Source organism: Anser anser (genome assembly GCF_964211835.1).
Source record: "Anser anser genome assembly, chromosome: 18".
Lineage (NCBI taxonomy): Eukaryota > Metazoa > Chordata > Aves > Anseriformes > Anatidae > Anser > Anser anser.
In genome coordinates, this window is record NC_139739.1 from 5,372,064 (window position 1) to 5,388,400 (window position 16,337).

At 40.7% G+C, this 16,337-nt stretch overlaps 1 protein-coding gene across 13 annotated transcripts in view; it reads right to left on the bottom strand.

The window, feature by feature from the left end:
* TMEM132D (transmembrane protein 132D) overlaps positions 1-16,337 on the bottom strand; it is a 288,591-nt gene that overhangs the window by 48,183 nt on the left and 224,071 nt on the right. The gene's annotated exons all lie outside the window — the stretch shown is intronic.

Sequence of the window (16,337 nt, forward strand, 5' to 3'; positions counted from 1 at the left end):
TCCACAGAGTAAATAAAAAATTTAATTTGTTTAAAATGTCAAAGTCCCTTTACTGCTTTAATGTCTAGCATTTAGGAATTGTGTTACCTTACTTTTGGCAAGTCCTACTTCGGTTTTCAGTGCTTTGCAGCACTAAGTAGGCTACCATAGTCCTAGGAAGCTGTTGTGTACGTTGTCTGTTTATCAAAGTCAAACAGCTACGAATTGTAGCTGTGAATTGTCAGGCTGTGGTTCTTCAGAAAAATTGCTAATTAATTCACAAGCTCCAAACTGCAACTCCATGAAGCTGCGTGTGCATACTTGATTTGGTCTCTAGACAGACTGCTTTAGCTGATAATCAACAAGGTTTGCTCAAAAAGCAAGCGAACTTGGTGAGCGTTTCTTCCTTGCTTTCCCTAAGTAGGCTGTCAGCACTTCCAGACATCATTGCAGGAGGGAAAGGCATGTCTGATTGTCAAAGGAAGACCTTTCAGAAGAGCAGAGCTGGGAGAACTGGCCTAAAGTACACGAATACACTGTGTCTGATGCTGCTGAATCGCTGAGACTGGGGAGACTGGTAGGGACATGTCATGCAAAATTAGCTAAAACCAATCAAAATTTCACACATGGGGTCAGTATCTCGGCTCCTGGATTGATGTGCCAGCATGAAGGCTCTTTTGATTCTCGGGCCTGCAGTTAAGAAGCCTAACACGGAGGTTTGGTGCCTGCAGGGGTTTGGAGCTCTGTAAGGGGCAGACGATGGGATATGATGTAGGGATTTCCAGCAACAAAATGAAAGCTCTAGGATATCACTTCAAAGACAAGATGCCAATGAGACTCTAGCAATGCAATTTAGCAGAGTAAATATTTGGTGCGATGTGTAGCAGAGCCAGAATGACGGGGGTCAAACTGATTGAAAGAGCTTTGCTTTCATGGAGGGAAGCATTAAAAATATCCAAACAAACTGCAGGCCTTGTCTAATGTGCTTTTTTTATTCTCTTTCTTTCATCGCTTGCTGCTGTCATTCTGAGGCCATGTTCTGAGCTGCACATCAACCCTTTCCCTCTTCCAGACAGTGCTAACCCCCGTGCACTCGGTGGTGTAAAGGGAATATTAAGGGACACGGCCGGGGAACCCTGTCCCCATCTGCCAAACAGCTCCTTGGGGCCTGGCCAACCAGAAACAGATCAGAGCAACCGTTGTGATGCAGAAATATCCAGCAGACACATTTGACAGGTCCTCTTCTGTCACCCCCTTCTTTCCAGAGCCAGACTGTGACAAAATCCGCCTGCTGCCCTGCCTGCACACACTGCTCCTCAGCCCCTCCTGCCACCACTGCTGCCCCCAGAGCAGGGCCAGGGCTCTGCCACCGCAGACTCCCTGCTGCCCCAGTCCTCTGCCCTGGCCACAAACGTATTTCTGCACTGTTATAGCCAGCAAGAGACATGCTGAAAGGGAGCTGAAGCTGGGAACAGCTGGAGATAGGGAGTGGGGGGGAATTGGAGGCAAAGAACAGGGGAAGGGGACAGTGAAGGAGATGGTCTCCCACACAGCTTCTGTGGAGAAGGTTCTGCTGTCCAAAGAAAATACAGGAAAATTTCTGTTCCAGTTGAATTTATTGAAGGATATAGGACTTTGCAAATTCCTGTGTAATATGGCACATGTAGTAACCTTAGCCATGGATGCTGGGCACAGCGGAGAGCTGAGGCTGTTGTTTCAGCAGCGAGACCTCCCTGCTCACACACACTGCTCTCAGTGCTCCGTTATCCGTTCTCTTCCTCCCACATAATCACGTCACCCTGCTTCTGCACCAACCGGAAATATTTGTCCTACAGATTAGGGATGCATAAGTGAGTCAATGATCCCAGTAACTACATCAGCTCCCTCACAACAACATTTCTAAGTGCTTATCACAGAGGTATAAATGATTTGTCTTTGTTTTACTCCAGAACAAGGTTTCTGTGAAAGGCTTCCCCAGACTCAGACCATGTGGGAATCAGGCCCATAAGAGTCCTCTGAGGTATCCAGAACAGATGGAACAAAAGGGGATTCAGTGTTTTACTTTCTGAATATGTTTAGATTTTTCTAGCATTTTATCAACAAACAAATTCACACCTGAAAACAACTTCAATATCATCTTGTAATGTGGGACGATACATCTGCTGAGGTCCGTCTGTCAGTGCTTTATGAAGGGTTTTGTTTGTGCTTTCAGGCCCTGCTGGGAGACATTCAATTATTTCCACATACTAGACTATCACCATGAGTTTGCCTTGGTGACTCACATGTCCTTTGTTAGCCATGCTTCCTCAGTGACCCTGACTCACATGGGCAGCAGCATTATCAGCCGCATCAGCGCAGCTGTCCTTATGCTGGACATCCACAGAGGACTCTCCTCCGCTGCTGGCTTGCCAAGCAGTGCCTTAAGCTCTGGCACCAAACACACAGCACCTACTTGGTGTTTAGGACTTGAGGATCCTCATAACCCAGGCACACAAAGCAAGCACCTCATTTTCATCTCAAAGGTCCTTGACATCTTTGCCCCATCCTACCTCACTGTTCTATTATCTCCTGTAATTTCCCCAGCTTTTAATGCCTACCAGTCGGCTCGTTCACCAGCAGACCCATGCTTTTGCCCATGACACCTGCAGAGCTACTTACATTAAAACCCTCTTCAAAATTCACCTCTGCCATGCTGACTACAGGATGTTGCAAGTCTCTAACATGTTTTTCCCTCTCTTCCCACCTCTGACAGTTTTTATTTAACTCTGTGAGGTCAAGCAAGATCTGTCAGCAAAACAAGTAAGTCAAGGTGCACGTGTGGCATTTATAAATACATACGAAGATTCAGTTCCCTCCATGTCTACAAAGTACTTCTCAGAGGGGAAAGCCATTTAGCAGTGTATATGACAGTAACAATACTAATATATTTATCATCTCTGAACTTATATTTATGTCATTTTAAAAATTGTACTATCCTCTATTCATTTTCCAGAGGTGAAAGCTGAGATGCAGTAAGGTTAGGAGAGCTGACAAAGCCGGGAACAATCCCTGGAGCTCTGCCATTCCTTTTCCTTGCTGTACCTGGAAAATCCTGATAGCAATGCAGATGATGTACAAAGCATACTGGGGAGACAAGGGGAAGATGATGCAGTGACTATGAGAAAAAAGCAGATTCACAGGGATGAAATCTGCCCCAATGTGGGAATTAGCTGGCAGAGCCAGAGAGCAGTGACTGAATGAGTTTTTTGCATTTCTAAAGAGAGGAAAGAAGTTTGTAAGGAACAAGAGAACTTATGTCCTGGTCACTGTGCAGAGGAGAAGTGACTTTGTTACCTATTTTGATCTTTCCTTCCAGATTGGCCTTGTAGTTTTAATAGTACATTAGTAGTTAGGAATGTCAAGTAATAAACAAGTTGAGCTAAATTGGGACCATCACAGGGGCCTTGGAAACCTGCCCCAAAACCAAAAATTCATTCATGAGCAGACGCACAGCAGAGCAGCAGGGAAGCCTGCAGCCAACTGGCTCTGCTGGGTCAGTAATTAGCTCTTCATTTGAACTTTTAACAGAAACACAAAAATAAACAAAAAGGACGTTCAGAAAAAATATAATGTTCCAGCTCCCATATGGCAAATGGGGCCAAAGTCTGCTCTGGGACATGTAACCATGACCTTTGTGAGGACACCATGATGCCCAGGGGCAGAATTTGGATCACAGGATGTCCTTAGAAAAAATCCATGACAGTGACTGACTAAAGACACTGGTCCCTGTCTGTGGAAGCCACAGAAGTTGGGCCCTCACGCCACTGTGGGTAATCTCACCCATTAACTGTGCACCATGTCTTGAGACTGACTCTGTGCCTCTGGTAACAGAATTAGGCAAGTGCCATTTATCTACGTTTACCTTTGGTTACCATAAAATCATCAAATGGCTCGGCTCAGAAAGGACCTTATAGACCATCTGTGAACAGCCCCAGCTCTCCCAGCCTTTCTTTGTAGGAGAGGTGCTCCAGCCCTCCAGTCAGCTTCATGGCCCTCCTCCGGCCCCGCTCTAACAGCCCCACATCCGTCTTGTGCTGGGGGCCCCAGACCTGGACACAATACTTCAGGTGGGGCCTCATGAGGGCAGAGTAGAGGGGGACAGTCACCTCCCTGCCCTGCTGGCCACTCCTCTGGCGATGCAGCCCGGGATGCAGTTGGCCTTCTGGGCTGCAAGTGCACGCTGCTGGCTCACGTCGAGATTTTCAGCCACCAGAACCCCCAAGTCCTTCTCTGCAGGGCTGCTCTCAGTGAGTTCTTCTCCCACCCAACTCCAGAAGATACTGGTGGCCACAGCTTTCAGTCACTGGTATCAACAGGTCGGCAGCATTAACCCCGCATAATATTGTTGGATGTTAATCCACTGGACTGCAAATTACAGCTTCTTTGTCACCAGTCACTGTGTCCTTCAGCTGCCAGCAAGAACTTCCAGCACAGAGGGCAGTAAGGATGGCACCTTTTTAGGCTGCAAATCCTGACCTGGGCCCCAAATTCCTTCTCTCCACATTTGGTCTTGGTCAGGAAATTTGGATACTTTTTTTTTTTTTTTTTAATATGACACAGAAACGAAAATGTTATTTCCCTCCAAAAAATAGTTACAAATCCCATACCAATAAGGATATTTTGGTGCCTGGGTTTCAACGGCACTGTTGTTTTGGAACTTTTGCTGTGTGATTAGCCTGTGACAACTACTGCCACATTCTCTACAAATGGGTGCAATTTTGCTGATCCTGCAGATATGCCAAGAAACTGACCCATACATTTATTTCCCCAGCTATACATAAAGTCTATAGCACAGAGCAGTGTAAGAATTTGAATGAAGACAGAATATTTTTAGGTCTGATGAAGAAGGCAGAGAAGGAAAGCAGTGAGCCCGCAAGCTCTGCTTTGATCATTTAGCCTTTGCAGATTTGTGACAAATTGTTTTTTCTGCATGAATCTGAACTGATACAGATTTACATGAGTAGTTAAAAAGTAATACCAGTTGGGAAATAAAATCCCTAACAGCACCACAGAAAAGCAATAAACTTAAGAAGCAGTTAGACAGAGAGAAGAATGATCAGAAATGTTTTACAATAGAAAAAAAAAATTAATAACATTGAAAAAGAGCGGTTGGACACTTGTAAAGCTGGTTGTGGCAGGCTGAAAGCAGAGAATCCAAAAAGCCATTAGAAAAAAGACATGAAGAATCTTGTAATAATATCCTGAGGAACATGCAGGCTGCAGATTCAATGCCTTTAAGACTATATTGTATGTTCTGCAACAATTGTTTAATGTCTAATCCATCTGGAATGATTGGTAGAGAACTTATGTTAATGTCAGTCCAATGTCCTCAAGGAAATAAATCCAGACTTGACATTAAATTACATATTTTGTACCCAGGACATTTGAAGTATTTTCTCAATCTGATGTATTCAGAGATCTTTATCGAATAATTCTGCTGAAGTCAGTGCAAGAGTAACAGCTTCCTTCTCAGTTTAAATTTGAGAAAAAATCAAATGAATAAAGCCCTATGTTAACAACTAGTCACCCTGTAATGGTTATGTAGTCGTGAACCTGAACAATTCTAGGCTGTAACACTCATACTGATAAGAAATACTGTTAGCTGTGGTGTTTGATGACTACATAGGAGACTGTTTCCAAGGTCAGACATCTAGAAAGGAGTGGAACTCACACTGTTTCTGATGACTTCAAAGCAAAATTCTCACTGATTTTAATGACTTTAAAGCTGATATGGTGATATGACGGTCCCTAACCTTAATCAAATGCAACTAGAATTATCTCAAGGTCCTAGCCTTTTTTTTTTTTTTTTGCAAATTTTTCAAATTAACTAAGCTATGCTTCAGGAATGATTCTTTTTTTCCCAGCCAATGTGTTCAGACATAAGTTTACATTCAGGAAGGAAAGGGAAGGCATGAAGCCTTTCATCGATAGTTTATAAAGCACTTGATCTGATAAACAACTGCCTCCAGATACCAACATTGAGCCTGGTGTGACCGTTTATCACCTTGTTACCAGCTATACAGACTGCCTCTAGACATTTGCTCCTGCAGGAGGCAAGTTGATAAACGGCTGCAGTAGGCTCAGTACTGGTTTGTGACAAGCTTATTTATTAGATTAAAAAAAAAAGAAAAAAAAAAGAGAAAAAAAAAAAGGGAAGAAAATCATTAGATGACAGCAATAAAAATTTGATTCTTTCAAGGTGCTGCCAGATACGTGAGACTGAAATGACCTGACTTTTGATTTTATTTGCTTAGGTTTTCCTGTTGGTTCGAAATCTACTACATGCTAGGGGCCCTGCAGCCAAAAGCTGCACCAAGCTCCTGACCTACCTCAATAAAATGACAGTTTTACTCAATAAAAGCCTGTTTTCAAGGATCAGAATTAGTGCAATGGTTTGCACAGACTTCAGTGAGATCTGGCTTGAGCAGAACTTACTAGGCTGAGTTGGTAATTTATCAGTGGTTAGATGGTAACCACAATCTCTCTATCAGTTAGTTCTCCTTTTATGCCTTTCTGCTTTCTAAATTAAGTATTTCTCCCAAAGTTCCCTACACTTCGACTCCCTCTCCATGAGAAGCAAATAATCCTTTTTGCTTTTCTTCTCTCACTCCCTTTGATTATTTGCTATTCATGTCCAGGAAAATTGAGAAGGGCCCAAAAAGAGCTTAAAATATGATGCAAGGTACAAGAAAAAAAGATGACTGAGTTGACTGATCCCAAGCGAAATTCACAGGATGATCAGTGCTCTGGAGAAAGGGAGCAGAGACAGACTCAGATCCATAGTCTCACATCACAAAAGAGAAGGGGGAAGAAGTTACCAGGTGGCAGGCCTCAAAACAGATGTTTTTTCCACATAAAGTATCTAAATCATGGAATTCACTGCCGCAAAGAACAAGAATGTTTGCATGGAATGACCTCAATTACAATTTAAAGAGCAATTAAATAAATTAATGCAAGAATGAAATAGATCACACTCTAGATCACAAGCATGCTGAGTTACAAACCAACTTTCTTTGCTCTTCCATCATTTCCATGGTGTTTGCTATCAGTCATTGTTGGACCTGGGGAACTGGATCGGATTTTCTTGATAGAAACAGTACTCTATTTACTGCAATTGTAGTTTAAAAGCAAAATTAAAACTTCTTCCCATAGAGTCATTCACCTATTGTCCAGCTCTCAGGGATTCATTTTATAGCTTTGTTGCAGAATTGCATTGGTTAATGGAATGGATTTTGGCATTAGTGGAAAATATAAGCCCTCAATATCAAATATTAAATTATTCCTGATTAATTCTTTTATGGGCTTGGACTTGCAACTGATTTAATACTCCTGGATAATTACTTCTATTATAACTGTGTCTTTGATTTTTAATTAACCATATAAAGTTTCTCATTCAAATCTAATATTACCTTTGTTAACACTGTCAACTTTCTGTTTAGATATTCTGTTCACATTAAACTCTGATGCTCAGACCTTAAATTCTGCTTTTCCATAGCTATGTGAACAAATTCCATATGAGGCTTATTTATTCTACATCATCATCTACCAATAATACTGTCTTCGTTTTCCTGAATACTGATGTCTGCCAAGTAACTTCATTCTTAGTACTGCTGTTCTCACATCACCTCATCTAAATCATGATTCTCTGCTACTAACTTGGTTGGTCATTTCAGTAATTATTCTCCTGATTTTCAGTTACTTCACTGAAACTAAAGTTTAGGACATGCACGTTAACATTAAGTTAGTTCAGCTTTTACTGGAGCAAGAACTTCACCTCTCCTCCAGACTAATGAAAATCTGCAACACCTCTCTCTGCAAATTTTTGGCATTATACTGAGATAATGAATGATACTGATACAAAGATATGTATATCATGACCTCGTTTCTGTTCTCTCTGGCCGCCTATGCAGGAGGCCAGATTTGGATTATAAAATACCAATAGCAAAGAATAACTTATTGCCTATGCCTATTTGGGAGCAGATGAGTTGTTGACAAGGGGGTGAATTGGCTGCAGCAGCATCACATTTGTTGCAAGACTATTGGCCAAGTCATGTAAGGCCAAAAGCACAACAGTTTAAAACTTGCGTGCCGTTACTCACCTAAATCCATATTTACAAACCTAATTAAGTGACTTTACTCTATTAAAATTCAATACAAGTAAGCTGCCTGGGAATTGCATGCTGAGAGTTTGCAGTGATGAGGCTCCTTATAATTCAGAATCTGGATGTGAATTCAGGTGTCATACTTGAACCATTCACATCAGAATTTGATCTTTGCTTTGAAAATGTCATTTTTTTCTCCTTTAGCTTCCTTGTAATTAGAATCATATTTGCCTATTGAGAGAGGATATTGACAGTACTTACAAACTCCCTTGAAATCATGGTTTGGATAAAGAGTGAGACATAATATGTAAAATGCAAGTCCCAGCACCACTTTGCAAACCATCACATTGTGACAAATAGATGGTGTTTTGCATTTTTAAAACCCATGATTTTTTATGTTTTGGGGATTCCTCAAAGTCTCCTTAATGTTGTGCATTTTCCTCCTCCAGCCTCCAGCCTGCCCGACTGTAGCACCTCTGCCACCCAGTAATGTCACCGTTGGAGCAGCCCGCAGGGTGACCCACAGATCTCCTTTTATCTTGGGGGCCAAGCACGCCCCACAGTGCTCTCAGGCACAACAGCCAGCAATGAGGACCTGAGCTGAGTCCTGAAGATCACCTGCCATCTGACAACTCGTTTCACAACTGCAGTGTAATCAAGGTGGCTTCACGAGAGGCACGCATTGATTCTCATCACTACAGATGGGCCTGGTACCAGCCAACACAGTCTCTCTGACACAGGCTGACACCTCTTCCAGCCAGAAGCTAAACACAGTCCTTATTTAATCCCAAAAGCTGTCTTTCAAAGGTTTTCCATTTTTACCACAAATATATATAGCCGTTTTGCCTCCAAAAGATACAAACTCTATTAATTAGTGTATGGGTTTGTGGAAAAAGTTGGTAAAGCTCCCTACGTTCAAATTAAATGCTTTTACATTCAAATTAAATGCTAAATTCACTAACTGCTGTGACTAGGCCTATATAATATATATATACAAATATATGAAAAACTAAATATGTGGGTGCTAGTGATAGCCAGTTCTTACAAACGTTAAAGACTTCCTCAGAATGCATAAAGATCTCACAGAATTTCTGGAGATATGGAAGCTTTCTCCATTTCTCCATTAGGATTCCCAAATGAGATCAACTGGGAATCAAAAACTTTGCAGCAAAAAGAGCACAAGAACGATGTGCTGCTGCTCTCTCTCTTCTGTTGGGACCACGGTGAACTGTGCTCAGGAATGTCTCAGGCTGTGCCCTGGTCACTGAGATGCCTCTGCACACAGCTGGATCCCAGAGAAAGGGATGCCTCCACTTATTCCATGGTTAATGAAACCAAGAAAATGGAGCCTAAAAAAATAATTTTGTGCTTGAGGAAATATGGAAATAATCACGAGCTGCTGCATTTAACAGACTTCCCAAAATGAAATTATTTGTATTCAAATATGTGCAAAACCAATGATCATTTTTGGTTTTGATCAGCTCAGCTTAGCCCGTTCTTTGGGGAAATTAATTTGATGCTCTGGGTGTAAACACTCTTTCAAAATGCTTACCGTAAAGCAATGTTTTCCTCCTGCTCTCCTGAGCACTGGAGCAATTTTCAAAGCATTCCCATTGATAACACAAACAAAACACAGACCACTTCATCAGGGGGACCAGAAATTGCAATCAGAGAAGTAATACTTAAAATACAATTTAATCTGTATTCACATTACCACCCGGTCTTCTCCAGGCCATGTGTGGGTGGTGTGCAGAGACTTCATGTAGGTTCAGATGTATTTATGCTTGCTAAAGACCACAAGCAGACATGCAGCAGCTTTAGCCAAAAGGCAGTTTGCAAAGCTATCTACCCAGACCAGAGTGAAAGCAGAGATCAGCATCAGGAGCTCATTTGCAATGAACTGATATAATCTACTTCTAATTAAGTCAGACGGACAAATCATTTCTAGTCTCCTAATACTGGTAACATCCTACCAGAACTTTGAATCACATCTGGGTGACAGTCTGGCTGCAGCATATTTAATGTCCTCTCACAGAGTGTTGTTCAAAGAGGAGGAGATGTTCGTATTGGAAATGGACTTCTCTGAAAGCTGCCCGTGATGAATGCTGGGGCTGAGCTTTGCTTCCCTGCAAGTGGAATGAATCTCACAAAATATTTGTGTGTTGCAATGTGCAAAAGTGACAGTTGTAGTTAGAGCAGTGCCATGCCAGAGGTCGGATGACGTGGTTTGCTCATGACAACAGCCCCAGCACTCTGAAAAAAAAATATTTTGTCAGGTCCACAGCAGTTCAGATGAGGGGGGTGGATTAAAAACTCCTGGTTTGTGATTTAGACAAGGGGTCATGAATCTGAGATCCCTCCTGGGAAATGGAGAAACATGAGCCAAGGATGTATGGCAGTGAACAGGCAGGGCTGAAGCCTTGGAGCACTTTCTCCTGCAGAAGCTATCAGGATCTGAGCCTTATGTTACTGTGAAATAAGAATACAACACAACTTCCCTGAGGAATGCAAATGACTGCCATGGCCCGTTCCGTCTTCTACTTCTCAGCCCCTGTGGTCCTGTTAAACCGACAGAAAGTTAAGTGCACTTTTTGGGGCTCGTTTTCTGCTGACTTAGCTGCAATGGCTCAGCTCTGGGTCTGATAAGGGCTGAGCCACTGGGCAGGAAGGGCTGCCCAGGTATGGAAATTCCTGACTAGGATAGTCAGGGAGGCACTGAACAGTTAAGTTTAAGTTGCTCTGGGAAGGCAGCCTGCAGAGCGATAGGAAGAGACACCTGAGAGCTGATACGTCCTCTCGAGTGCTTGCCACTAGCTCAGCACATCTCCATCTGCACCTATGACCATGATTGCCCAGCCCTTCCCTTCACTGGGTAAGTGCTCCAAGAAGGCTGAAATAGGACCTTGGAGGGAAATGGGGCCCAGCTATGTCCTGTCCATCTTTCGTCTTCAGGAAAGAAGAGAGAGACTGGGATTTGAACTTCTGCCTTTCCCATGTATCAAAGGAGGACTCTGTTCCTTTCCTAGATGGTTTCTGATATCCAGAGTTATCAATATCCTCATTTATCTTCCTTTCTTTTCCTTCCATTTCTTCTGTAATTATTTGGGGATATTAAGTGCTGCCAGCATTGGGGTCATTATTAACCCTAGTTAAAATGTGCACTGGAAGACCACAAATTTTAATTCTTGCCTTGTTACCATAGTTACACATGAGTAAGAGGTGACACCTGATCTCTACCTTCAAGCTCTAAGTAAATGATGACTGTCAAAGAATTAAAGAATCTCACAAAATGAAATGACAGCATTTGAAGAAGAAAAGGGCAAGCACACTCATGGTAAAGACTTAAAATTTTGAGGTAACACTATCAATTTCTATACACGCTTTTTCATCATCCTGCCCGTTCAGATCTGATGAGATTGTAGCCAGCTTTTGATCAGTGTCATGATGCTTCTCAGTTGCATATTGAGAAGTTCTGCCTCTGATCACAAAGAGCACAGCTTTACCAAGGATATACATGCAAGACTCCAGTTAGTCTTACTCTGATTTTTTTTTTCCTGCTAAATGAACGGTTCTAAAATATGCATTTAAAGGCAACTTTTCTACCATCACAGAATAAGCAAAAAAATATACCAGAATCAATTTTAAATCTGACAGAATGATTAATAATACTTATACCCCCAGATTTTCCCATCTGTCAAAATATTAGTGCAATTGCTATCATGCCACAGGTGTGTAACTGCTGGGATGGAAAACTACTACAAGTTACTCAAAAACTTCAGAGAGCTGTCCTGTATGGGGACTCAGTATTTGACAGTAAAAGCTATTGTTACGGTCTTTGACAATAACTTTAATGCCCGGATATTCTGCCATATTTTTAACATGTTATTGTTTTAACATGTTTCAAAGAAAAGTCTTCAGTGTGTTTGTCTGAAAGCAGCACTTTTAATGTCAGAACAAGAGGCAGAATGGAAGAAAAAGTTACCTCATGCTTTGCTGGTCTTGGTTGATGGATGTAGGAGAAAACCTGCAGACTTTCAAAACAGCTGACTGTGCCTGAAGATGCGTTTGGCTTGCTGTGTTTCTACCCCAGGTACTGCTATGAGTGCTAAAAAGTGATACTCCTCTTGTGCTTTCCCACTTTTCTACATTCAGAGTCTCATTTTAAAGTTAAAATTCTCAGTATGAGCTTTCCTAACTGGTAAAGTAGGATTTTCAGAAGTACCCGTCTTGGAGAGGATCATAGTAAAGAACAATTTTTCCTCATCCACCTGAAAATGTCTTTATTCCATAAACCCAATTCTGAAACTAATTTCCCCGTCATAGCACATACTAAGGCTGCTTTTTTTCATGTGTACAATGTTCTACCTCTGCTAAGCTACGAGATCCAAGATTTTAGACTAACGACTAGAGCTTGCTTTATGAATCCGCGGGTCTTAAATCCTATCTCCAGAAGTCATGCAACGGTATTCATCCTCTTGATTTTCATTACAGTGGCACAAAACCCCAAGAGATGTGTTTTAGTGACAAAGCATCTGTGTTGTGAAATTTTACAGCTGATGCAGTAGGGTGCTGAGGTTGAGAAAATAAATTTTCCTCTACGTTACAGAGCCAAATTAAACGAGTGTTAACTAAAACATACCAGAAACCAGGATTTGGATTAATTTGAGCACAACGGCTGTCTGTCTGTCAGTCTCCATTCTCTTTTTATGTGTGACATATGCTATTTCTCTATTGTCATAGAGTGTTTCAAGATAGACTAGACCTGAACTTCTAAAAAAGAAAAGGAAAGAAACTTAAAAATAATATGCTGTACTTTAAAAATTATTCCTGGCATGGAAGAGATGACCAGCCTCTGAAAGAGAAGGCTCAAGAAATGAATGTTCAGGTGATGAACAGTGATGGTCTATCTGTGTTTGAGGGTCAGGTTTTTTCCTTTATTTTATTTTATTTTATTTTATTTTATTTTATTTTATTTTATTTTATTTATTTTATTTTATTTTATTTTATTTTATTTTATTTTATTTTATTTTATTTTATTTTATTTATTTTATTTTATTTTATTTTATTGCATTTTATTTTATTGCATTTTATTGTATTTTAACAAAGCTGAACAAAACCAGAGCACATATCAGAAAAGTGTATATTCTTTCACCTAATGTTACCTTTTCCTTTTTTTGTTCTTTTTTTTTGACATTCCCTATTTTTTTTATCTTCTGTCTCCTCCCCCCCCCCCCAAAAAAAAAAAAAAAACAAAAAACAGGGTTTCAAAGGTGCATCTAAGTCTCTCACTTTAGTATTTTAACATTCAAAAAGATGAATAGGAGGACTTGAATAAAATCCCAGAAAAATTAGCCTGGTAGCCATGCGACCACAGTAATTTCAGAGAATTTCACCTGGTAGCCTGGAAGAGAATCTGAAGCCTAGAAAGTTCATATTCTGCACAGGTTCATGTTCCATTATAGAGAAGGGTCTTTTACAACATGCCTTACAGGGCAAACATGGATACAATGAATCTCAAATGCCAACCTGTCAATCTAAACTCAATGGTTTTTGTTGTTTTTGGTTTTTTTTGTTTGTTTGTTGTTTTTTTTTTTTCCAGATAGCTTTCAAGGACATTTACTATAAATCTGTGAAAAGAGAGCTACTAACGGGTCTGGGATTTATGGAAAGTGCTGACTATTTGTGCTCCGTCTTTTGTCAATAGCATTAAGATTTGCAGTTTGCACTGAATTATCCAATGACCTAAATCCTAGCAAGCTATCAAAATCTGTTTCCTAGATAAAGTCATGCTAGAGTTTGGTACATTTATCAGTGCCAGGCACACTATAGTGCTTTCAAGCATGGTTATTTCTCAAGTCTTCTTCAACAGCAGACAAAAGGGAGGTACAAATGAATTACAACTTATTCATACCAATTGTTTGAAATAATTATCAACCATTTATTGTCTGAATACACAGTAATACAATTCCTGCCTCCTGATTTCACACGAACTCCTGAATATAATGAGGCACTGTTTATTTACCTAATGTAAAGCATACACGTCTTATGCTGACATCTCCAGAATGATTTATTGTTCTTCCATTATGCTAAATACTTGGGATAGATCATGCCTCATTATACAAAATATAATCCATTGCCATTCAGCTGAATGAGACTTGATATGGGAGAGGCAGGGGGGTTGCTAATTGTCAAAATAGCTTCATGGTGACATATTCTTTCAGCATCAGGGCTCAAATATTTGACCTGGTAAAATTGTCTGTCTTCACTTCTCTCTAACATCAGAAGAATCCTGCTGAAGCCCCAGGAAGTCAAATGGGAATTGGAAGCAGCACATTAATTTTTAAATTTACACAGCTTCTTTTTAACCCAAAATGATCTACAGGCTGTAGTCCTGAACCCACAGGGCATTTTCAGGAAAAACTCCTACCAGTTGTGTATTGCCAGGTAGGCTGCCTTGCCAGAATGAGAATGTATTATGAACACAACCAATAAACTGGGCTATGTGTTTCTCATACTCTGCAATTACAGTGTGTTTTGGATAAACTTTTCTCTCAGTTATTTTCTAAACTGGAGTTTAGAGGAGTGTGTGTGAGGGTCACTATAATAATTAACAAAATTCAAAATCAACTACAGCCATGTTCTCTAATATGAGCACCAACAGATTTACATCATGTATAGGTTGTGACAAAGCACCACTGTTAGACATCAGTTTAGAGCTCTAGAAGCAAAGAAACAGTAATGGTTCCAACATGGACAAGAAGCGGAAACCAAAGTGAGAAAGACACATCCCTGTAGTGATATTTAGAGACTCCTCTATATTTTTCTCCTTCTGGGCAAATGTAATCTGTATTACAAAAAGCCCCAGCCATCTGAGACACCAGGAAAGTTCATCTGGTAGTAACGAAGGCACTGCTGAACACACCAAGTACTATTAAAACCTCCAACTGATACAACCTATTAAAGCAAAGCCACCACCACTCTGCTCAGACTTCTGGAGAGCCATCAGACTGAAGGCTGCTGGCTACTTTGGGATTTATGGGTAGGACTTAAGGTTCTCAGACAGGTCAAAGAGCAAAGCTTCAAGTCATAAAAATACCCTTCTCTCAGCCATCTTAGGGAAAGATAGCCACCCAGGCAGAGGAAGTTGAAGAAAAGGAAGAGATTTAATTGAAAAAAAAAAAAAATCCTACACTAAGAACTTAAGTTTTTTAAGCACCTGTGAGAGATTCTGGACAGCATTTGGAGCTTTCTGAACTCTAAAGTCTGTCTTAAGCTACATTTACATTGCATAACTGTTTGCTTTCAAATTATTATTATGAAAGATACAACATGAACATAATAAACGGTTGTGGTATTAAAGCACATTTGACAGCATCATCTTGAGTGCCGTTTCCCTTAATGCTCTACTTACATGGCACAGAGGGATTTGCTCTGAAACTGCAATAGGATGGATAGAGTTCAATAGCACATCCCATAACATTTTTTTCTCTTATCTCTGAACAATTCATAACAGCCAAAATAGCATGAAAAATACAACTTCAGCTCTGAAATAAAGAGATGCCAATGTTGGCCTGCTATTGGTGGAAAGGTGGAGAGAACTGGAGGCAATATGGCATTACAGCTCCTGGCTCTATTTGTATTCCCACGGTCTTTGGCTCATGCTTGAATTAATGCACTTACAAAGCCAAAGTAGAAACACACATTAAGAAGTAAGCAGAAAGGTACTGAAGAAAAGAGGTGGATGCATAGTGGAAAAGAAACTGGTGCTTGGCCAGAATGATCCCATAGATCCAAGATTTTGTCTGCCCTTTACTTTATTCACTGACGGCAGTATTTCATTGTATTCAAATTGTGTTCAGATGGATACCTTACGGCTCTGGTTCCCATTCTGAACCTCTTTTTTGTATTCGAGCTGCAGTCTAAATGAGATGTCTAAAACCATCATCCACTATCTTAGCTGGAAAAAGAAAAATGAAGAAGTAACTGAAGCTGAGATTTCCAGACAATGTATTGGTGCCTCAGTGTTTATGGTGATCTGTATCTAACTGGTGCTGCACCCCACGCAAAGTGGGATGAACACAGCAGTCCTGAAGGCGACATAGAACCAGACTGGGACACTACTCTGTTGACGTAGCAGATAATTGTCAAAGTCCAGCCTGAAGGTAAGTTCCAAAGACAAAACCAAGCATAATTTTGGCATTCAAAGATATTGATTTT